Source organism: Haliotis cracherodii, unplaced genomic scaffold (assembly GCF_022045235.1).
Source record: "Haliotis cracherodii isolate W230 unplaced genomic scaffold, xgHalCrac1.p SCAF_2, whole genome shotgun sequence".
Classification (NCBI taxonomy): domain Eukaryota; kingdom Metazoa; phylum Mollusca; class Gastropoda; order Lepetellida; family Haliotidae; genus Haliotis; species Haliotis cracherodii.
Window position 1 is genome coordinate 68,032,956 of NW_027266275.1, and position 25,029 is coordinate 68,057,984.

Consider the following 25,029-nt stretch of genomic DNA (forward strand, 5'->3'; position numbering starts at 1 on the left):
TCCTCCCCTCCTTCCTCCCTCTACACCCCCCCTCCCTCTCCCCCCCCCCCCCCCCCCCCCCCCCTCTCTCGTACAGGTAACTTATCACCACCAGGTTTGTTTGTTGGGCTGTCCCAGGCGCTGACGTTAGCCACAGCTCCATGACATTTTCTGTAGTATACAACAAACAGAACAAAAGTCAATAACCTTAAAAAAATAATTGTCTGTGTAATTATAAATGGCAAAAAAGCAGATATTTGATTTGGGTTTAGTCCACCAGTTATGTAAATAGCATTTTGACATTTCCGCGTTTAGACATTTTTTTACATCTCCGACCGACCAGCACGCCGGGAATACGTAGGACATACCCCTCGGTATGCTCTGAAAGTCGTCATATCATATAGGCCCACAGCGGGCTATCGGATTTAAGAAGTCGTAGGAATGAAAACCCCCACCTTTCCTGGTGTGGACACTCTTCCTGGAGACTGTTTGCTACATTCTGACAGCGTTTGAGCAGATTAGAGCCATGCTTCGTGTTAACTTCGTATTTCACGGCAAATTGACATTGTGCAGTCGCCCTGTTTGTTCAATGAGTGCTGAAAGAGGTAGTCGAAGGTTTTGTCCCGGCTTAGCCAATCTAATGATGGTTTTGGCGTCATTGGCATACAGTGACGTCACCCGCGACGTTCCTGTGTCAACAACAGTGGTTTTTGTACAATATCTTAGTTGTATCAGGTATAATATTGTCATTATATACTGAAAACGAGTTTATTCGATCTGTCGCCTAGTTTTAGGTCATAACAAAATACACTTTTACCTTATTGACGGATTGGTTAATATTGACCGCAGCCTCACATTAGAATCACAATCAAAGCAATTCCCGTTAAAATACATACATGTTCTCCCATCATTTGTGTTATTCGAACAATAATATTGTCATTATATAGAGAAAACGAATTTATTCGATCTGTCGCCTACTTTTAGGTCATTATGAAAAAAGATTAAACATTTACCTTATTGACGTATTGGTAATATTGACAGTAGCCTCACATGAGAATCACAATCAAAACAATTCCCGTTAAAATGCATACATGTTCTCCCATCATTTGTGTTATTCGAATTCGTAGATCACGTTGATCTATCAATACCACGGTCATAAGCACGACATATTGTTATAGTCTTCATTCCTGTCCCGGTGTGACTGACCGTATTCTACCACGATTTAATCTCTAAAGGTACCCCCTTGTTTGTAAAATACATTTGTTCATCTTTTCTCTAACACCTGGTATCATCACTATTTGATACTGATTCACAGACACATGATTGTTATATAGGAATCGCACAATAGACTTTGTTTTTAATAAAACATATTATGATAATGGAAATGTTTTTGTCACCGTTTCTTACATCAATATATAATTACATTTAGTCTGTCATACAGACCCTGAAACAAATATATCCAATACAGCCCATGCGAGTCTATAATGTTTGGCAAGTCTAGATTACAGCAGTATCTGAAAATGTAGAAAGTCTCTGGGATCCTTTTTATTATATTTTATAACTACAATTTAACAACTGTTTTTTGGGGTAAAATATGTTCATTTCAGAGACTAGATGTTAGTCAAGGTTAATGTTATGTGTCTATATTTATTAGCGTGTTCAGGGCTCATATCAGTTAGTTTATAGCGTGGACCATGCATAGCTAACACGGCAACTGATTGATGAGCCCGGTAAATCTTCATTCACAGCCCGGCACAGCGGATGTCTGCCGACGGGAGATACGTGGGAAGACATGAGTACGATATCTGTCGTGCTTGATACGCAGTGCTTAGGTTGCTCAACACTTCCACTAAGAAATCTGATGTTTAGATGCGTGGGTGCGTATTCACAGCCCTTTAGCAACGTTGTAAAGCGGTACATGTATTTCAGACTATGCCAATACAGGCGATACACCTGTCGGTGTCAGTTTTACAGCTAACCCCCCAAACGCGAATAGTTAAATATGAATTTATTCTTTGAAATTCTATTAATAGTGTCACAGATGTTATAAACACTTTAGATATTTGTAAGACAAAGATAATATGAATAAATATAACCCTTTCCATAATCATGAGAAATCTGTGCTAAAAGCAGATTCCGCTGTCCGATTCCGACTATATCACTGTCACTCCGATTGCACCCGTCACAAACACATGCAAAGGCAAATCAAATGTTTACATGGAAAACAACCCATGTGGTCAAAATAGGGAATTGCATCTGACATAATTTTTAATTTGAAGCGTCACATTTGGAAATGCCTATCACATGTCTCCCAACTTTATTAAAGATTTTCTGTGGCACTGAATGTTGTATAAGCAACGCCCTTTAGTTTTGTTTCGGATCAGTTCTTAAGATGCTGATCCATGAAGCCATACTCATAATTTCAAGAAGCCGAATTTGACAAATGCAACGTGATCAGTGTAGACATTGATGTGTTACGTGGGCTTTTATACTGAGTGAGTGAGTTGGGCCCAACGCCGCTTTTAACAATATTCCAGTTATATCACGGCGAGTCAGCTTAATGTGGGAGGAAAGCCCGAAGTGATGCAGGTCTCAGACGTTTACCACTTCGGTGAAACCCACGAGCACCTAGACAAACCTAGAAGCATAATCGGGGCGAACCGGGATTCGAACCCACAATCATAGGTTTCTGGTGTGCCTAAGGGACGCAACTCTGCACAGCGAATCGCGGCGCCTTAGACGACTGGGCCACCCGTCCCCCCTCTTTTATACTGACAAAAAATAGTTAGGGATCATGAATGTTGAATGTTGTAGTGAAGACTCAACCGACAATTTCATAAAAAATATTCATATTCCCTAACTTATTTTGTTCGGTATTGTTCAGTCCCTCCGTTACAACATAAACTGTAATAAATGGTAACGTCAAACGGGAAAATCCCGGCAATGAGGAAAGAGCCTGGTAATATTCCCCGGACACACTAAACCAGCCCTCTCACCATGTTTACAGTAAATCCTATCAAATGTAGAATAATACAGTAGTCATATTTCCTCAAGTTGAGCCATTACCGCGGCAGCCATTGTCCCGGTACAAACCGGTCGCCTCGGGAGACCAGTAGATTGACACCACGTGACAAGGTGTCTTCTTTCAGGTCCGCTCGACCGTAGCCACGGGGAACATTTCCGCTTCCGGTTGCTCTTCGTGATCCCAATCGATACTGAATTGATGCATAAATTCATTCAGCTTTTATGTTGATAACAATTGACGTAAAACCTCCAACATCAACCTTTATTTGGCTCAAAATGACTTTTTATCGAACTTTGTTTCTTAAAGTGAAGATTCACTCTATCGTGATGAGTGTCTTTTATGATCGCATCCTGAATGGGCAGTTCACAATGGAGGCGAGAATGCTGCAATATCTATAGTGGGGAAATTTGTAACATCACATAAACATATCGGTTTGCAATACGTGAAAAACAACCAGTCTGAAAGGGCGCACTCAGTCGTGAACTCCATCACATCAATGTGAGCCACAGGACATTGGTGGGGCAATGAAATAAACAGAGGTAATAGGTCCTGGTGGCTGCATGAAGTCAACGAGTCGAACCACATTTAATATGTATGCAACTCAAAAGAAGTTTAGGAACATCCGATGCTTTCACATTGCTATAGACTTGCACACGTCTCTGAGGCAATATTTATTAGTTTAAATTAGTTAAATTAGTTAAAGTTCAATATTATGTAAATTATAAGAACAATTTGTCCCTTTAAGAGAATGGAATACTGTCCACATATCAAGACTTGCCTATTAGGAGGGTAGAATTACTACACTTCAATTGATTGTTCTTTCAGTAAAGCCTTGGAGCAAGGCTTACATAATACAGATATTCTGGCATTGCAAGCATGGCAGATTAACTACAGTTATATGAAAGAAACGGATGTTCTTTAACTTCTTTTGACGGGTGTTCTTTAACTTCTTTTGAGTAGTATGCACCTTTTTTCCGAGAAACTTATAAAGTCTTTCTTCCTTTTTGCTCTCAAAATAACTAGTTGATGAAACAGGTGACATACAGTAAGAAACAAAACAAACACCCTCTCAACTGCGACTGTGACACGAACAAGGCTGTACGACCCAGATTGATTATATATGCCTTCCCTGATCTCGAATTATTGCACATTTCGAAGTATCACATATCTCGAAGTATTAAATATCTGGAAGACTTTCATGTCTATAAATAAGCACATCACGAAGTTTTCCGATCTGGTTGCCAAATGTAGAGCTCTATATTTTTCATTTTGCCATGCAACGTCTATGAAACCGAATGCGTTATTCTCATGTGACACATCTTGATCGAGGGGAAGATTATTTTGAGCACTAATGCAGCAGTACTATACATTATCTCGAAAATGTCTGTGTGAGTAAATACGGTAGCTGAAAAAAGATACCGCTGTGTTTTTCATTTGAAATGTCATTGGAAACGCGTCAACGAGGATTCAAAGAAGATAGGCATTATCGACATTCCATTATCCTTAGGTAATTCATATGAAATTCCGTCTAAAGATTTGGCATGTGGGTGTCATATTGCATTTGACAGGTCTTGTCACAGCTAGCGCTTCGTTAATAGCGTTCAATTCCAAATCCAATTTTTTTCAATAAAATAATTCGCTTTTGTTCCGAAAGGAAAAATGCATCCGTTCGATATCAGACTGAATGCCTCTGGAATGTATTTTTTATTTAACTCAACGTCTTGTATAATATAATCCTTTGAAAACAGCTGACTAACCAAAATAATCAGGTTTATGAGCAGCCATAAACGATTTCATAAAGGTCTTTTCTGACATCAATGTGGACTTTTAAAGCAAGTGTAAAGGGGCAGTATTAAATTCAGATATCACGATATACTATAATGATACCTCGTTGTATTCTCCTTTGCATGGCTACAATCTACAATTAACCGTTACCGGTCCACAGGCGTTATATAACGACTTTTATGCTCTCGTTAAGCTTCGTTCAATTATCGCGTTATTGCGGACAATCATCCCCAAAATAGACGAGGCACTCCGTGGGGTCACGGTATAACTCACAATCTTTCAATTCTCGCGAGACTCCAAGGGTGTGACGTCGCGTAGTGCAAAGGCGAGAGTTGAATTCCGTTGCGGATTCGATATTTTTGTAATTCATTTCGCTCAGTAACTTGCGTTGTCTCAGTGGGTATCAGTTTCATGCCGCGAGACCAGCACTGATCACGCTCAGCTGGAGGAAGTGATGAGATGATCGTCCACCAGCCTTCACAAATGAAATTAATACATATCTACTCGCTGGTCCTCGTGCAACAGATGTCCAATCAATTTCAATAAAGGGATACATTTCTTTCGAATACAATTCTTTTGCAAACATGTGACCAATTAGATACATTTGCAGTAAATAAGACGCATGGATTTGACTTCTTTAAGTTATATTTCTTTCTAATCAATTTAAACTTCGATGCAATAATGATGTGGCAATTTGTTTAGCACACCACACAATTTAGACCAATAATCATCACAGTGCCAGCATAAACGAATATAGAACACTCGGTTACCACATAAACTTGTTTGAACGTATCTGTGACTGATCTAATATGTCAGAGTGAGTGAGTGATTTGGGTTTAACGCCGCTTTTAACAGTATCCCAGTCATATCACGGCGTGTCAGCTTAATGTGGGAGGAAACCCCGGAGTGATGCAGGTCTTAGGCGTTTACCACTTCGGTGAAACCCACGAGCACGGCTATGGTGCTGACAAACCTAGAAACATAATCGGGGCAAACCGGGATTCGAACCCGCAATCATAGGTTTCTGGCGTGCCCAAGGGACGCAACTCTGAACAGCGAACCGCGGCGTCTTAGACGACTGGGCCACCCGGGATAAATGTCACTCCCGGCAGATTTGATTCATATCAGTCAGGGCCGACATTGTTTGTCTGGGAACTAAGGTTGATCACAAAATCAATAGTCAACATCTACCCTAATAGACCCAGATACATTTGAACATATAGACTGGAACCAGGTGTCTCATAGTAAAACAGTTCGTAAAACACAGTTCATCTTACAACCTTGAAAAACACATGAATACAATGATAATTTATTTATTAAAAGTGTATGTACTAATTAAACTGAAACAAGTAACAGTCATGGGTCGTGTTTAAGCGTATTTGCACCGCAGTCCGCCATGACATGACAGTAGAAGACCTAGGAGATTACCTTGTTTAATTCCATACGGAAGTCAAGTGCATTGACCCCTGTAAGGTCACCGAGAACAAGTTCTCTTGTCCCTGTAACGGTATATAAAGACATTGCTTCGCGTCGCCAGGTGATCCCGGGTTCTGTTTCCGAGTGACCCTGTGACCCAAGGATTGGTATATTTTTCCATTTGCTAATTGAAACTGATGATAACAAGTCAAGGTACCCCTCTCGTCTCATTCCGCCACCTGCGGATATACGCGACACCCAAACATCAAACATATTCTTCCGCGAAATCAAATACATTTCATCATCTGAGTGGATGGTGGCTTAATTCGTCTGTTTATTCTTCTCCTATTCCCCTCACCGGACAAACTGAGATAGGCACAGGGAGACATTTACTTCTAAAACTTGGTGTACATATTTGAAATTGACTCTGAATTCTAAAGAAAACCTTTGTAATTAAACAGTTTAATAATATATTTATGTAAGCACCACACACAGGTGGCCTCACAAGATTGTTCTGTCTCCCCGTCAGGTGTCAGCTGAGGCATGTTATTTGTCAATGGCTTGTTAATTTCTTGAATCTGACCCTGTCATTTGCGAGGGCAACTTGATTGACATGAGAGTTCGTCATACCTCGGTCCTGTTGAACTACGGTACTGTTTTACATAGCTGAACAGCTTTGCCTCGCACTGTGACAGTTTTCATGAGACAAATATAATATTTATGTCTACCCTCTGGCTAGTTGCACCACGTGAAATGTAAACCGATCAACGTTGTGATGTCAATTTCAATCAATTGCACTAATCCCGACGCTTATTTCACGAAGTCTGGTGCCTCCTCGTCAGTCCTTCTGAAGATCGATAGCTTATTATTTGTCAGTTGTATTTAAATATTGTCATTAGTTTAAAGTTTTAATGCGTCAATATTCTCGGAACTAAACTATCGGGCAAAATAAAGTATCACTTAAAAATTGGATTTAACCCAAAACATTTATACGTTATGAAACGGTACTAGGCTTAAAACAATCGCCGAAACGCTACAAATATAACATCCATTACAAACTATGATACCTATATCAAATACATGACCATCGAATAACCATTTTTTGTTTGTTTCATTGTTGACCACCATCAACCATAGGTGTGTACGTTCGTTTGCCAGGCAGTTTATGAATGTGCTTTATGTGCACAGTGCACGTGGGTCCTATTGCATTATATGTGATTTTTATTCGACAACATTTTGCGTCAACAATCCGTCATGTCTACATTTGTCTTTAGTGTGTACTGTGTGGTGAAAATGAAGCACAAACGCCTACGTGCATGTCAATGATGTAATTATTATTGGGGGCACGGGTGGCCCAGTCGTCTAAGGCGCCGCGATTCGCTGTGCAGAGTTGCGTCCCTTGGGCACGCCAGAAACCTATGATTGTGGTTTCGAATCCCGTTACGCCCCGATTATGTTTCTAGGTTTGTCAGCACCATACCCGTGCTCTTGGGTTTCACCGAAGTGGTAAACGTCTGAGACCTGCATCACTTTGGGCTTTCCTCCCACATTAAGCTTACACGCAGTGATATAACTGGAATACTGTTAAAAGCGGCGTTAAACCAAACTCACACACTCACTCACAGTTATTATTATTAGGGTCAAAATCGGCGTCGAAACAGGTCGTATTTTGTTCTGCAGAGTTATCCCTTAGCTGTGCTGGCCGTGGGATCGACTCCCACGTTGCGGAAACCCATGGGTAAGGGTAATTTCTATCAAATCAAGGGTCATAATTAGAACATACCTGGGATTCGAACACAAGACAAATGGATCCGACCCACCAAAGATCACAACGCTGCACATGGATTGCCACCCGTGGCCGCTTACTTAAGTCGAGAAAGGACACAGGTGGCCAAGGCCTATAAGGCTGCAGTTTGCTGTGCAGAGTTGTGTCCCTTTGGCACGCCAGAAACCTTGACTGAGGGTTCGAATCCCAGTTCGCCACGATCACGATAATGTTCTAGGTTTGTCAGCATCATACCTGTGGGTTTCACCAAAGTGGTAAACGTCTGAGACCTGCATCACTTCGGGCTTTCCTCCCACATTAAGCTGACACGCCGTGATAGAACTGAAATACTGTTAAAAGCGACGTTAAACCCAACTCTCCTACTTCAGCTTGGAATATCGAAACAATGGCCTAGAAGTCCAATTATTTGTTCAAACGGGGGCAGCGCGCATAACACCGCATCATAAACTCTTAAATATTCAGTGACAGTCGCCCATGCCATAAATACAACATTTAACGTCATATTTTATAACTTACAATTATCATATAAAACGACATTTTATTCCATAAACAGCTTGGCTTATCAAGCAACACTCGCCACAGACTAGCGATAAACACTCCACAAGTAGAATATGCCATGCGACGCAGGTTATGTTTATTGTAAATAAGTATAATGTCATCTCTAATAGCCTTTGCGCAAATCAAAGGTTCTTCACTCGTTTCATGAGCTTCATGTAATATGCACCCCGTAAGCTCGGAGACTGTATTTAAGAAATCTCTTTGCTATGGATCCAGATTTATCTGGTGTCGGATTCCAGTCGTCGTGAATATCTGTTATGATGTTTCTACTTTCTGAATCAATTAGCGTCTTACTGTTGTTCCTAAAATATCGCATTCCCAGACTAATGAAAGGTTTTTGCTTCTGTCAAGAGTGAATTGTCTTTTATCGCCGCTGTGAACGGTATTCCAGTTATATCACGGCGTGTTAGCTTAATGTCTCAGACTTTATCACATTGGTGAAACCCACGAGCACAGGTATGGTGCTGACAAACCTAGAAACATAATCTGGGCTAACCGGGATTAAAACCAATAATAATAGGTTTCTGGCATACACAAGGGACGAAACCCTGCACAGTTTGTTTGTTTGTTTGTTTGTTTGTTGTTTAACGCCGCACTCAGCAATATTCCAGCTATATGACGGCGGTCTGTAAAATAATCGAGTCTGGACCAGACAATCCAGTGATTGACATCATGAGCATCGATCCACGCAATTGGGATCGATGACATGTATCAACCAAGTCAGCGAGCCTGACCACCCGATCCCGTTAGTCGCCTTTTACGACAAGCATAGTCGCCTTTTACGGCAAGTATGGGTTGCTGAAGTCCTATTCTACCCCGGAATCTTCACGGGTCCAACCCTGCACAGCGACTTGCTGCCCCGGAGCTCTTGCTTCAATACAGTTGATGCTGAGGGTGACCTCGTGTAATCGTCCTCATCGCTGCATTTTCTATGTCAACATGTGTTTTAAATCACAATGAGTCTTCATAGGTATTTAGAAGGTTGCATTTCATAATGACAAGGCGTATTATGGATAACATTGAGAGTTTAATTGAGTGAGTGAGTATGGTTTTACGCCGCTTTTAGCAATATTCCAGCAATATCACGGCGGGGAACACCAGAAATGGGCTTCACACATTGTACCCTTGTCGGGATTCGAACCCGGGTCTTGGGCGTGACGAGCGAACGCTTTAACCACTTGGCTACCCGACCGCCCATATGGATAACAACCTCTTTATCGTGCATACACGTCTCAGGACTACTTTTTACCCCTACTTCAGATAACGATATCGTAAGGTGAACAAATTATCTGTTCATTTTCACAATATGGTGGTTATTGTGCTTAAAACAAAATACTCGTATTTATTTAACGGCTTTTTGTTTTATTTATGTCTTACGTCATAAACACATTTCTATTAATATGGTTGTGTTTTTGATATTCATTCTTTTAACAAAGGCCGTGAACCGTTATTGTCATACGTGTTTAAGCAAAGGTAAACTTATTAAGCGGTCAATCACTTGGCGATCATGTCGTAATTTCAATGTGCATCTAGCGTGACGGATTATGGTGCTAGGTTAACGTCTCGCCTCCTAGGCCGGGAGATTTAGCAAGTGGGTGTAATTTGTAAACTCAACTAAGCAGTTATAAACATCACGGTTAGTAGACAACTGATCTTTCTTTTACGACACTGCCCGCTGTTTGCGACATCCCGGCACCTCGCGCCACTTTACGACGTCATGTGGATTGTAATTCAACGTTGGGTCAGCGTGACCTGCCTGACTGCCAATAATTTCGTGTCTCTGTTTTATGGTCCCTGCTTGGTGATGAGCTGGACCATTGCTGATCTCCTGCTGGCAAAATAAGACACAATGGGAAATAGCTGTTACACTTGCAAATTAAGACGTCTTTAATCCTCTCCCGTAACGGTTAAAGTGTGAAATTTGGACAATTACGACATCTTCAAAGCAAACTTTCCGTCGTCAATATTTCATGGCTTTAATGCACCGACCAAGTCTTTGAATGACGTGGGTATACATTGCAGTGTATCAATGATTTCAATCTCAGTAAATTGATAGTGCATTTATGTACGACGCAATCTTTGTTCCTTTAGTGTGGGACGCTGCGCCTCTTTTAAAAAGCACTCCATGGGAAGTTAATGATCATTAAGTGAGATGCCCTTGGATGTTGATGTATCATTTAATCCAGTCATGCTTGAATTGAGTATACAATTACGCACTGTTGCTAAAAGTAAAGAACTCGCGCCCTGGGTAATTCTGGCTATACACCCCCACTTTGCAGAACCAATCAGTGCCATTCTCTGACAGAGCTTTGATGAACACGTTCACGGCTGATAATCTCATAGTCCCCACCACGCTAAATTTCAAAAGATTGTATCGAAGTTTTTTCTAAAGTTTTCTGTAGACCAAGGAATTAAAAGAGATTAGGCGTCAGTAAAAGATACGGCGATTGCTTGTACGACAAACACTGGAAATTGTGTAAATCTTTTTCTCGAGAACTTCGTTAACGTTTGAGCGGGGTTCGAGTCTTATCCCTGCTACCTGTCTCAAATCCCGTGTGTCAATGCGTGAAGAGGGACTCAAATCTCGGCAAATACACCATATTTATTTTTGGGTCGCACTAACGATATGAAAGGGAGGTAATCAGATCGTATTTGGCAAAATACATCATGTCACGATAGAAAGCATCGAATGGATTATCAAATACACTACACCTCATTTTTACGCCCTGGTGTTACAAATACTAGTTCAATTGCATTTGCTTTTTTCGAGAGAGCGTTATTTCGGGGCACGAGGGGATCGTGTCATTATGGAGTTTATGAACATGTCTAGACACGAGCGATATCCAAACTTGGGTTAATGTATAATTTAAAGAGCGCTATGTGCAGTTATTATCTGCATATTAACAGCGGGACAATAATTAAACTTTACGGTAATTTGTGATCCTATTATACGTACTATTCTCAGAAGTCGAATAATGGTCTTATTATGTGGACTTTTAAATCCCATTATGTGATTTAACAGATTATTGATATCAAATGTGCACTTCATGTACCTACTGACATAGAAACGTTCGTTGATTTATGCCACAGTAAATATTATTTCATATAGGATGAAATCCTAGTGGGTGTAAACTATACCGTCGCAAAATACTTCTTTCCCAGGGATAAGAAAATATCGATAAATGTATTACACATTTACTCTTTATCCAAGAAATATATATATAATATATACTACTCAAAAGAACTTAAACTACACCCGATTCATTTACCGTCCCAAAGTTAACCCATTCACTGTCTGACCAATTAACTATAGTATGAAAGAATCGGATGCTCTCTCTCTCTCTCTCTCTCTCTCTCTCTCTCTCTCTCTCTCTCTCTCTCTCTCTCTCTCTCTCTCTCTCTCTCTCTCTCTCTCTCTCTCTCTCTCTCTCTCTCTCTCTCTCTCTCCCTTACAGTGCGGGATCAATATTCCTTTCAATGCATCACTGCCAATGTCTCTATCAGTTTGACAGACAGCAGTGATATATATTGACAGGGCAGTTTAAATTTATTGTCGATGTTTGCAGAGGATACTTTACACACGCGTACACTGAGCCTGGTAATTAAACAGTGAGTGTACATCTACAATAATGAACGCATTTCTATCACTCCCTACACCACATCTGCTGATTTTAATGCATACACTGCATACTGGCTATACATTATAAAATTGCCAACGCACCTCGTGAAAACTAAACAGCAAACATAATTTATTGGAATAGTTACATAGCTGACAATAACCAAGATGCGCTGGCTCAATCAGTAAACAAGGCCCGGGATTTATGGGAGCATGACAGTTGTTAATTTCAAATAAGCTTCTCTTATAACCGACACACGAAGCGTGCGACGTTGCTCATCAGTTCCAAATCAGAGTGACCTCCCTTGAGTTGTCACATTTCTTGCAAAGCTCGTGCGTTGTCCACTAACTTGGCTGCAGGTGATATCGATAATGGCTTGTCGTGTATGTCTAGCACATGCGAAGGATGTATTCTGTAACAGTTGTTTGCAGTGTTAAGTTCACAAATCGTATTTGGAAATGTGTGAGAAGCACAACCTGTTTTCAGCTTGTTTCAAGGACAATGGGTGTTATTTACAAACCTAATGGTGAAAGGAGTAGGATTGATGACATTTGTATAGCTCTCGCTAACATTACAGTTAATTGAAGACATTGTTGAGAAAGCATGATATCCTAATCAGTTTTAATTTTAATGTAATGCTTATTATGATTTTCTCACTAAACACTTATTATTTATCATTCCATGTCAATTCATTATCGCTTATTACACGAATTTGAATGTGAATTTCGCTTGGTAAAAATGAATTTGTTTTCAATCAAACATCGTTCGAATCGATTAGAACGGACATGCTGAACAGGGTCAAGAGAGATAGGGAATATTCACAGCGTTGTCAATTTCGGTGTCGGTCGCTGTCACAAATCTGCCGGTCAGCAGAACAGATGATTATTTCATGAGATCGGTCTCTCTGAATTACACCCGTCGAGCTCCTTAGCTTCGACTGGTGTAAATGGAAAAAATATTCCCCTCAGCTAATAGGGAAATTGGATTGATGGCTTCGACTTAAGCCTGATCGGGCTTACTCTAAGTGGGTTGGAGCAGGCAACACGTGTCATGTCCATTTAGATATGGAGCACGGCGGTGAAGCTATTGACATTGGGGTGAATTACAACCCCATTGTCATTGGGGATTACGGAAAGTGTTGATATTTTGTGGATATGATAGCTAAGAGAGAATGACATTGCTGTCTTCCTATCGATATGGTAGGTAAGTATAATCATATAAAAGCTATTATTTGGAATACGAACTATTTGAAATGGATGACACTGAGAGCTATATATCAATTTTCAAATACGATGTGGTTTTTTATTCGGCGGAATACGATTAATCTGTATTGTCCTTAATGAGATTCGCATCATTGTTTGATGGTTCAAGGAGGGCAGAGTGAGTAGTTAGCATCCCCACACACCATCACCATTGCAAAGAATAAACGTTCCATCCACAACTACCCCACCCCTACCCACACAACCACAACAACCAACCTTCCACCCACAACCAAACCCCACAACTACCCTACCCCTACCCACACAACCATAACAACCAACCTTCCATCCACAACCGTACCCCATCCACCATCAACAACCAACGTTCCATCCACAACCAAACCCCACAACTACCCCACCCCTACCCACACAACCATAACAACCAACCTTCCATCCACAACCGTACCCCATCCACCATCAACAACCAACGTTCCATCCACAACCAAACCCCACAACTACCCCACCCCTACCCACACAACCATAACAACCAACCTTCCATCCACAACCGTACCCCATCCACCATCAACAACCAACGTTCCATCCACAACCAAACCCCACAACTACCCCACCCCTACCCACACAACCATAACAACCAACCTTCCATCCACAACCGTACCCCATCCACCATCAACAACCAACGTTCCATCCACAACCAAACCCCACAACTACCCCACCCCTACCCACACAACCATAACAACCAACCTTCCATCCACAACCGTACCCCATCCACCATCAACAACCAACGTTCCATCCACAACCAAACCCCACAACTACCCCACCCCTACCCACACAACCATAACAACCAACCTTCCACCCACAACCGTACCCCATCCACCATCAACAACCAACGTTCCATCCACAACCAAACCCCACAACTACCCCACCCCTACCCACACAACCATAACAACTAACCTTCTATCCACAACCGGACCCCATCCACCCACAACTATCAATTTCCAACCATTACCCCAACCGTACGGAAGCCTTTTAGGGCCATTTGCTTTTTAGTATCTTGAAATTTCAAGATGCATACTAAGTTGAAATTTCAAGATAATCATTTTGAAATTTCAATTCATTATCTTGAAACATAAACTTGGCATCTTGAAATTTCAACTTAGTATCTTGAAATTTCAAGATACTTAGTTGAAATTTCAAGTTGTTAGCTTGAAATTTCAAGATGATTATTTTGAAATTTCAACTTAGTATGTATCTCGAAATTTCAACTTAGTATCTTGAAGTTTCACCATAACATTTTAACTTGTTTGATAGGCATTACTTAGAAGTTGACGGATGACAAGATAGAAACAGTTTTTATGGATAACAGCTTCTTTAATACTATAAAAACACCTTGAAATGTCAAGTTAGTATCTTGGAATTTCAAGAAAAAAAACCCCCAAAACACAAAACAAATGGCTTCCGTAACCATAACCTCAGCTTCTTTTCTTTTCTTCCTTCACTCATGACCAGCACGTGCAAATGCACGTGTCTGTACCTGCTCAGAACGTGTTGTAACTGAGCAACTTCAGACGAATGCGTTTAAGAGAAGCCTAGATTCACACTGTCAGGTTTAATGCACCACTGGTGAATTGACGATAGCGCCATCTATCGTCATTTTCAAAATGAAATGAGGTTTTGTATCAACTTACTTTAACTTTGTCACTCATCATATGGGAAGCATCATCTCAGAAGTCATTATGAAATCGACGGGATACACCGATATTGTTTTTGTATCATGAATTACCTTTCAAGCAGAGAAAGGATGACGCAAAAATTAGGTTTACGGTATGTTGAAATGTTTAAATTCTGAGAAAAGTGTTTCCAAACAACGAATTACCTCGACAACAAAAACTGAGAAATACGTCAACACGGATGTGATTTTAAATAACATCCACTCGGAATAACAATTGATAAGTTTAGAAAAAAGGCCAGTCTTTCCACAATAGAAAAAGATCCTCATGAATACCAAAATATAGTTATGTAAATTTTGACGCTCGACATTTTCATGTTTGTTACATGCCTTGTGCTGAGACGTGTGATGAATCGGCAGGCGACCATGTTGATGCTTTCAAAAACGTCAGATATGTCACAAAGCCAATTAGATTGACACTGCTGCGACCAGAAATGGATAAATACATCCATCATAGCTAATACGTCGTAAGCGTAACAATGAGAATGACTTGTTTGATAAGTAAGGGAAAACAAGAAACTGTACTTCGCGTTTTCCTTTGACAGTTCGAACCGACAGCTTCACAGACCGAAAGCCAATCGCTTGAAAGGGCCAGGGTTCGCTAGTCTCGGTGCGCTATATTCCGGTCCTTTCGACGTCGTTTGTAAAAGCATCACAGCACGGACGCCGTTTTGTCATCGTCGCTCGTAATGCTTAACTGACAGGTTAATCTCAAACACAAAATGATCGACCACCTTCGGGATTTTCCGGTCAATGCACGTGAAGCTGTAGCAGCTATTAATGCTTGTCTCCCAGTCCACCGCGCATGTCAATAAAGCTGTAATTCCTCTTACGTGGACTGCCGTGTGTTTGGCAAAAGCCGCCAATTTCTAATATCTGCCTATTCTATGTAATTATCAATCATTCTGATTTTGACAGCCACGGAAAAGCTGAAAAGGGTTTGCTGATTTCGGCACGGCGGAAATGAACGATTTGATATGCCGGAAGTAACCGAGCTGTCAATAGATAAACGGGCATTTGAATATTTCATGGCAGAAAAAGAACACGTGCAGTTTCACCGCAGAGTTATTATAAAATCACTTTGATTGTACTAATTCTAAAATCCTTCTGAACGTACTAATACCTATCGTTGTTTAATGACCGTAAGTAACTTTATTTTATCGTTGATGCAAGTGATTATATACAATTTGGTACTTCATCAAGCTAAAGGCAATGACAATGACATGCCTGTGTGATTTATCGAGTAGTATTGCTTATGATGACACCCTTAACAAGATCTCGCTCCCAACGCGGGGTCGTTTCTACTAACATGGCCGCTGCGAGAGGAGGCCGACTGTCATTTAGTCGCCCTTCTCAGAGAGGGCCTTTGATGAAGTCACTTGATCATCTTTCCAAGTATCCTTCCTCCCTGAAAAGCACGTCGGAATCAAATCAACTATGCCTAATTTGCCGCCAAAGAATTCTCCGTGCTTTAAACTCCGCCTCATCAAATCAATTGTTGACAATTTCGATGTTTCTCAAACTAGGTCTGCTCTTGTAAGATAATTTACAGAATCGATGTATCACTCCGCGACGGGGACAACGCGACCGAATTACTCCCGCAGCGAACAGGAGTCATTGGGAAAGTTTCAGTCTTTCTATTGAAAAAAGTAACTCGATAACAGCTGCTTTTCGGAATGTCGTAATTGTGTTGAGCGGAGAATAAAACCAAAGCATTTAACCAAGAGCATATTGAACTTTCATATTTCTATGATTGTGTTGTCCTTGCTCATTTCAAGGTATCAAAAGACACCCATAGACACTTTGCGGCATGTCGTAATCTTGTTATATGTGAGGAATTGCATCTCATGATAAATTTAGATAAACCAACAAGCCCATTGAACGCGTTTTTAATTCAATACTTCTCTTATTGAAGCACACTTGTGCATTCGGACAACCGACCGATGAATGCGCAGTCCTTTGGTTCCGATATTGGCTGAGGCAATGATAGTGGGAAATATTTTATTGAAGACCAGATTTTCTGTTCTTCTAAATATCACCCGTCCATTCCTTTCGCATACCGAACTATTTTGTTTGATCCGCTAACGTCATTCCGGTGAGCCAAATAAATACAATATAAAGTAAGAGAAATACGCCCACACTATGTTAGTATCGGCCCATTCATTTTAACGCCCTAACTGCTTGTGTAGGCGTAAATTGTTGTGTCTTTATTGAGAAAAAATATCAATATTTACATATCGCTTCCTCGCATTGGCGTCTTCCGACTATCTTGCTTAGCGGTAACGTCAAAGAACGGAAGCATTAACCCACGTCGTGAAATTACGAGTCTTCTGTAGATAACTATCTCGCTGTTGACAAATGCTGCTTAGCAAACTAGAATTATCTTCATTTGGTGTGCAGGGCAACACGGGAACGCACGCTGTCATGTCTGTTACATACACCTCTATGACTTGATAACCAAATGGAGTTTTCTCATGACGTTGTTAGTTTCCCGCCCGCCCAGGAGGGGGCGCGCCGACAACTTCCGCCATTTATTGACCGGCTCGCTGGCTCAACTCCAATAATTAATCTTCGCTTGTAATTGCTCTGCTATTTGGACCATATTTGGACACTGAACGGGGTTGACTCCCTTGAAGGGCAATTATCGCAGCACCACGTGGCTTTACGACGAGAGATATTTGACTAAAAAGGAAAATAGCGGTATTTCAAATCAGCGCTTGATCTAGCACCAGCTGCGTGAATCTGACCCCTCCCCCGCGCCCCCGGGCGTTGCATGTCAGGCAGTGGACACTCCTGGACACTGTCCACCCCGAGGGACGACCAGCGCGCGTCAGTTACACCGCTTCTAATTTATTGTCGATCGATAGCCATCAACCGAAACAATAGGTCAGCGAAAAGCATAGGTCTTGGCTAAATATCCCCACCACGTGTTGCGATAAATACACGTTTGTGCGGAGATTTGAAGGATATTGTCAGATACATGTATAGATGCTAGATCGAGGGCGTGGTGCTTTGATGATGGTAGATGAGATAAAATGATTATTCCATGGTCATATTCAGTTATTAATGAGGTAAATATGTCTGTCTAGACTGTCATTCAGCTGATTTATTCATATATTCATCAGTAATCGATTAAATTGATGTCGTCTTTCCGCCTAAGTTGTCAAATTCGATACCCAGAACCATGGTATCAACAGTATTGTCAGTCCACACCTGGTATAACCAACCAATCGAGCAGTGTTTACGAGCGTTGGTATTGTGGCGAAATATCGGATGTAACGAACTTGTAATAACTAACGTTATCGTAGCGAAGCATCGGTTATATCGAACGTTATGCAAAGGTCCTTGAACATCGATATATCCGGACTGAAGTCTGATCATGGCAGTATCACCGTATTTGGTCTGCACAGCCTTGACGTAGAAAATTTCTCATTACTACATGGATTGCATCATGTGACGAGACGTGATAACCATTTGGACTACCGTCCTCAACATTAGATTTCCAAAGTACACATAAACCCCAGTTTGTACTCACTGCTGTGCTAATATACTTGCCTGGCGTTACTCCGTAAAAAAAGAGCACTCGATGTATGACGTCAATATGAAATAAACACGTTTCAATACCTCTCAAATTAAATCCCATATGGATAAAGATTTGGAATCATTCTTAAAATTCGAGTTAAGCGGTAGGGTGTAATCAATTATGTTTGACCCGATTTCAAATCACAGGATATTAAAGAGTTAGGATGTTATTATGAAGTTGTTTCGTACGCGCCCGGAGAGCCCCTTTAAGTGATATCCCTAAAGGGCCATCCAGTACGCCACTCGAAAGACACTATAATACACTATATTTCTCGTTTGAACGACAAACCTGGAACACGATCACACCAAAGGCAGTTGAGTAACAATAAACAGTCACTGTTTTTGTGTGCTCGTAAAGAAGTGACAGAAAGCTTTTAAATGACCATTAGTTGTAATGCTTACGTTATATTGCATTTTCATAATACGTGAGTGTGGATTTACGCCGCTTTTAGCAATATGCGTCGGAGAACACCAGAAATAGGCTTCACACATTGTACCCATGTGAGGAATCGAACCCGGTACTTCTGCGTGACGAGCGAACGCTTTACCTCTACACTACCCTATCTCCCTTTCATTATGAATTACGATGACAGTCGATATAATGCATGTCTATAAATAAATGATTGTGAACTAGATAAAACGTCATATTGTGCCAATTGCGTTGATTTTTTTCGCATAAGAGCTTGTCTTGAGCTTGACATATATAATATCGAGAACCCTAATGTTAAAATAATAAATCCAGTATTTCCATTGTAAACTTACAAATTTAATTATTCACATAATCAAGATAAAATAATTACCCTCGGAAAATGAAAGACTCCGTTGGTCATGTCCTTGTTCAACTAAATGTTGATTTTAGATTATAACAGTATCTGTCATCCGTCACCTTTCATCTATAACATCTAGACAGTAAAATGAGTGACATCATATCTTGTTAATATCGACAAGCACCTGTTGTACCAGCTGCTGCGTTCGCTTCACGAATCTCCCTGTCAGCCAGCATCTATCACTGTGTGCCTGGCTGTCCCTGCTCTGTACAGTTCGTCAATCACAAATTGACATCGATTTGAGGGAAATGGATACATCCTCTAATACCAAGTGTTGATTTCTGAATTGTATGCTAGATTATCCTGCCGCAGTAAATGCTGCATTTTATATAGCATAATATACACACACATGTTTGTATGTATGTATGTATGTATGTATGTATGTATGTATGTATGTATGTATGTATGTATGTATGTATGTATGTGCGCGCGTGTGCGTGCGTGCGTGCGTTAGCGTTAGTGTGTGTGTGTTAGTGTGTGTGTGTGTGTGTTCTCTGGGCTCCTTTTTATTACATTTTTATTAAGATAATTTAACAACTATTTTATTCTATACTATATGTTCATTTCAGAGACAATATGTTAGTCTAGGTGTGCAACCCGGTTCTCTTTCGAGTGTTTACGGTAATTGTCCCAGCTCTCTGTATGTGTTTTACGGTATTCACCTAACTCTGTGTGATTTACGGCATGCAGTCCAATTCTCTTTATGTGTTTTACGGTAAGCACTCACTTCTCTTTGTGAGTTTTACGGTATGCAATTACACCAGTTTTGAACGAAATCTGGACAGTGTCAGTTTTAGAATTTTGTGCAATTGTGTTTCACCTATCACGTTTATTTAACATGGGGTTAGATAGTTAATCATGTACAGTGTGGATTTCAGAGTAATTAAAGTAGCAATAGATGAGATATTGAAGTTACACTTAGATTTTAATTCAAATTTTGATAAAGACAGATTAAAAAATGAAGCGACAGTGTATTTCTAGACGTGAGATTATTAGTTCGATAAATCTAGTACGGCGTGTGCTGTTACGGGAGTGATTGTGTTTATGTCTCCCATTAACAACGTGGAGGACTCGTGTGTTATTTCTGTGGTGTGTTTGCTTGTAGACCCGAATAACAGATCCATTTTCTGTTACGGAGACCTTATACCACGACAATACGAAAGACGAAATCACTTGTCGAGGAGAAGATCACTCATCGAATAAGTCAGTATCGATCGATTGGACAGCGTGGGAGGGGAGGGGGGAGAATGGGGGAGTGATGTCACAACTCTCCATCCTCCCCAGCATAATCTCTGTCTGAAAAGTCCCAACGGCCAAATTACTGTGAATGAAGCTGGCGAGTGATTCCGTTTCGATTTAGCTCAGCGCTCACTCCCGCGTGCAGCTTATGATAAACATTAGTGGGAGGGGGAGATTCGCTGGCTGTGGCTACGTCATAAGCAATGTGATTGGCTCATTCGGGCTGTATTGTTGAGAGTGAGGCAACCTGTTGTTTCACTCCAAAATGGTCCTTCTCAATCGGTGTGACATAATTCCCGTTCTAACGTAGCTAACTCGAGCTGCTACCAGCCTTACTGATTTGACGTCACAGCGAACGGGACATGCGATTGGCTTATCGAAGCAGAGAGATCGATTATTAAAATAACACGGGCAAAAGCCGCGTATTAACGGGATATGTGAGTGGCGTTGAATCTGAGGCTTACACTGCTGTGAACGCAGCGAAGACAAGGCTGTGCGAACCATCACTAGTAACTCTGGCTTACCCACACATCCGGAATACCAAGCGCTGGTCGAGGATATTGAGCGGACATTTGACTTTCATAAACCAGAGGTAAGCTATACCGTTGCCTGACAAGCGACATGTGGCTTGTCAAAGCACAATGCACATGAGTTCTCTAAGCAAATAACACGTTGATATGAACATGATTTATTGTCAACACAGGTCAACACTCACGTATTATGTTACAATTCGTCTACAAGACGTTACTGTTATCTATATTGAGAGTTCATCGCCCATATCTTATTTTCTTAAATATGCATTAATCTTAAGTGAAAAACATCACTCCATTCATATGTTTAAGTGTCTGGAGTAAAATTTGCCTACTCATGACTTTTACGTTTTTTTAAGCTAACATAAAGCAAAGGGATGTCAAAACGAATGGCCCCCGTGTCATGGTTTACTTTTCATACGCTTGTTCAACCTCCTTCATGAAACATACCCGTCTATGGCTATCGATGTGTAATTGACAAAGTATTAGTGTGTTATTAACATGGAGCTGAGTGCATTGAAGTGAAATACACACATATACACGACTCCATGCAGCGTGTCTGTGATTCGATGACACACTTTATTCCTGAACAGGCACCACTGCCCCAGGCTAGTGACACAAGATCGTACAGGGTTCATTACAAGCCGGTCATAGACATGCTTGTCAGTCATTGGCATGCTATGTACAACCCTTGTGATGCTATTGCACCGTGTTATAGAAAAAAAGCATATCAAATCTCCAAAACATATCATGTTTCTGTGATTTCGTTTCTGGATACTGAGTGAGATGCTTTCGGTTGAAGAAATTCGCGCTGCGTGGATCTTGGCACGCACTGAATATATTGCCTTTGACAGGTGCTATGTCCAATCGTCAAAACTGGCAGCCACTGGATTAACCTTGCTATAAATACAATATAACAGCTTCTGTCTCTTAGAGTGTATTAAAGATGTATTGATCAAGTTCGCGAGGAAGGCTCCGGTCTGTTTTATGAGACGAATGTCACATTTATAGCAACATATCCCGTACTGTGAATATGTGCATCTCGTTAAGGCACGGAGCCACTATGTCAGTGTAAACTCGCGTGATACAATGAAATTGTATATTAGACGTACATGCTATAGTTATGGTAATAGAAGGCATATTAAACACAAGAATTCCTTGACATTGTCAGACGTTATTATAATGAAACGCATAATCCAGTGTCTAATGTCAGGATTGCTTCCTGTTTGAATGGCGTATGCATTCATGGTTTGACTCGCATTAGGAATGTATGTCCATTGTGTAACGAGAAAGCACGAACGTGGCGAGTACCGTAGGACAGGTGAAAATGTAGGATGCTCCTGTAACAGCGAATATCTTGACTTATGTGTTACATACCGATCCACGAGACAATTGGAGGTGAAGCACTGAATTCAGGTTGATGAATTGTTTGTATCAAACCCTAGACAAAGCCCGCATACATGCAGCTCGACTCCCCATCACACAAGCTCAAGTAGTCAACCTGTCAGTTACCGTTATAACGTGTATGTGTGTCTGTATGCAGCTGTAGGGAGGTCGGTTAGCCTAGTGGTTAAAGCGTTCGCTCGTCACGCCGAAGACCCTGGTTCGAATCCCAACACGGGTACAATGTGTGAAGCCCATTTCTGGTGTCCCCCGCCGTTATATTGCTGAAAATTGCTAAAGCGGCGTAAAACCATACTCACTCACTCCTACAGCTCTACCCTCCTATCATACACTCGCTCAAGCAGTCAACCTGCCAGTTACCGTTATACCATGTATATGTACCACCAATGGTCCTACAGCTCTATCCTCCCACCACACACACGCTCGAGCAGTCAACCTGCCAGTTACCGTTATACCATGTATATGTACCACCAATGGTCCTACAGCTCTATCCTCCCACCACACACACGCTCGAGCAGTCAACCTGCCAGTTACCGTTATACCATGTATATGTACCACCAATGGTCCTAAAGCTCTATCCTCCCACCACACACACGCTCGAGCAGTCAACCTGCCAGTTACCGTTATACCATGTATATGTACCACCAATGGTCCTACAGCTCTACCCTCCCACCACACACACGCTCGAGCAGTCAACCTGCCAGTTACCGTTATACCATGTATATGTACCACCAATGGTCCTACAGCTCAACCCTCCCATCACACACACGCTCGAGCAGTCAACCTGCCAGTTACCGTTATACCAAGGCATGTATATGTACCACCTATCGTCCTACAGCTCTACCCTCCCACCACACACACGCTCGAGCAGTCAACCTGCCAGTTACCGTTATACCATGTATATGTACCACCAATGGTCCTACAGCTCTACCCTCCCACCACACACACGCTCGAGCAGTCAACCTGCCAGTTACCGTTATACCATGTATATGTACCACCAATGGTCCTACAGCTCAACCCTCCCATCACACACACGCTCAAGTAGTCAACCTGTCTAATACTGTTATACGCACGCGTGTGATCGCAGATTAAACTGGAAACTGTAGCTCTGGTTTGACATTAATTCTTGCTTCAGCTATTGCACAGGACATTGATACATTGGTAGCAGACTTATTATTTCAATATATCGGACAGCAACCCTCTATGTGAGTATACCTTGGCGTAGAATTGCCGTTGGTTCTTAATTGTTATTGATCAGGTATTTTTCACCATCCCTATCGATTCCAAAGCTGCCCAGCGTTTTATGACCAAGGATTCCACTGATTATCTGTCAAAATTCCGCAGCTTGTTTGTCGAAATGATCCCAGTCCAGCCTACTCGAGTCTCCTGTCAAATCCGCACTGGTGTTGTTTACATCGAAATTGATCAGGCCGTTATCACAGAACCCCCATGGGTTAAGCATAGAAATATGAAATGTGATTGCAATGGGCAACGCTTTGTTTCATCAATCTGATACATGGGGGAGGGAGTAGAGTGGTTACAATCACCAGGTTGTAAAGCAACAGCAGTGACAACACACACATGCACGACTTGCATGAAATGTTGTCTATGGACGCACCTGTCATCCATATTCGCAATGAAGATACACTGTCTGATTAACATGGGCATGGTATAACGAACACTGCATAACGACTTACGAATATATTACACATTTGCTCGGAGATGGATTTACGATCGCGAGCCATATTAATTTCTAGATGTAATATATTGTTGCCTAATCTATCAAGGCTGAAGTACAGCTTGACATTACAGTAACGATTTAGAAATTTCGCTAAATGCTGAATCAGCAATTTATCAGATCAGCTTTCGTGGCTAATCAGCTTCATCTAAGTTTTTAGTTCTTTGGTGGTTATTTTTATACATATGTTTCATATATTCACGGGTTCTCTGCTTTAGAGATCGATGATGCAATAGAAGTGATTGTACACGCAAGAGCAGTCGTACCAGACTTGAAGCTCTGGTTGCAATGACCTGGCACGGGCTGCTTGAATACCACATGACAAGAATGATTTAACTACAGAACAAATTAACTCCTCACAGCTGCCCGACATGAACACTTAACTCTGTTCTCCCACATTCAACTCGTGCAATTTTGGTCGTTAGTGATAATTACACTCTGATATGAATATCCAACGTAACCTTCGGATATACCACATGAAGGTCAAACAATGACTATATTATTGTGTATAACACTACTTTCAGCCGCGTGCATATAATTATGGATTTCACGATTGGAAATAATGCTTCATGTTAATCAGCATTATTAAACCATAGT

At 41.2% G+C, this 25,029-nt stretch overlaps 1 protein-coding gene across 2 annotated transcripts in view; it reads left to right on the plus strand.

The window, feature by feature from the left end:
- The window catches only part of LOC139468405 (class A basic helix-loop-helix protein 15-like), a 52,656-nt gene that overhangs the window by 9,112 nt on the left and 18,515 nt on the right, over positions 1–25,029 (plus strand). Inside the window, exon 1 of one of the 2 annotated variants that reach the window (XM_071250357.1) lies at positions 21,055–21,352. The exons of the other annotated variant lie outside the window; for it this stretch is intronic. The gene's annotated coding sequence lies outside the window, so the exon portion shown is untranslated. Of the gene's footprint in view, positions 1–21,054; positions 21,353–25,029 lie in introns of those variants that run through there. 2 annotated transcript variants of the gene reach the window in all.